Consider the following 1,182-nt stretch of genomic DNA (forward strand, 5'->3'; position numbering starts at 1 on the left):
CCCGCCTGACCCAGTCCTATAGCATGCAGGTCCCTGCACTCTGGACTCCCTTTCCTGCAATGGGACTCTCTGGCCCCCAACCCAGGAGGGCCCCCACCTGAATTTTCACACTCACAGGGAAGGCTGTGAAGCATGGAGGGAGGCTGGGAAAAAACTACAGGGTCTCTAGGCAAAAATTTCTGCCAGGCAGGGGTGGGGGTTGGTTGTTTAACAACCAGAGCCACATCTCCTGCATGGACGCACTGGCTTTCAGAGGGGTGGCTGACCGCTAGGACCCGTGATAATTTTTTCAGTTTACAGATGGGTCCTACAGGCCAGATGGAATTGCTTGGCTGGCCAAATCCAGCCTATAGGCCATATTTTGCCTACCCCTGGACTAGATCTGTTCAGTGTGCTTTAGGCTATAGGAAGTTTGTTTCTGCTGATGAGGTTGGTGAGGTTCAGTGCCTGCTTAAAAGCTAGGGTGGGTGGTTCTGGAAAGAGTTCCTTAAGAATTGGGTCTTCTTCTAGTATGGGTTGCAATTGTTTGAGGATTTTCTGTATAGGTCCCAGGGAAGTGGGGTATGTCATAACTAATGGTGTGCAATTCATGGGGATTTTCTTTTTGTACTTGTCTTCTTGTTTCCTGCTTTGTGTTGGAGATTTAAAGGCTTAAGGATGAAATGAGAAACATTTTTTCTTTGTCAGACATCTCCACTGCCAACCTTTCAAATTATTAAAGTTTACTAAAAATATTTTACCGTCCTGCCCAAATGAGAGAGACAGAATTAAATCTTGAAATTCGAGTTTATTAAACACTTTTCTGTAAAAGCACTGGGTACCAAAATATTAATTCCCTAGTATGTTAATTGTTTTCACAGGACCTAAATTGAGGTCTATTTGCATTCCCATGATAAATGATTGATTAAGGTATCTAGCAGTGCTAATAATGCGGGGCCTGAAAGTTGTCTCAGGTGGAAAAGCAATCAACTACTGCCACCTCTACAATTTAGGTGTAAAAACTTACTTGGAAGTTTTACTTTTGTTTTTTTCAGAGACTTTCTCTGTGTGCAAAGCAATGGAGAATCAGGACCATGAAATCTGTGTCTATGTATTAACCAACAATTATTAACCTACTTTGTGAAAAACAAAGTCTAAAAACACCTGCTACTTCATTGTTCTGCTTTTAAAAAGTTGTAGTAA

This window comes from Crocodylus siamensis, chromosome 1 (assembly GCF_052110815.1).
Source record: "Crocodylus siamensis isolate JL-2025a chromosome 1, ASM5211081v1, whole genome shotgun sequence".
NCBI lineage: Eukaryota > Metazoa > Chordata > Crocodylia > Crocodylidae > Crocodylus > Crocodylus siamensis.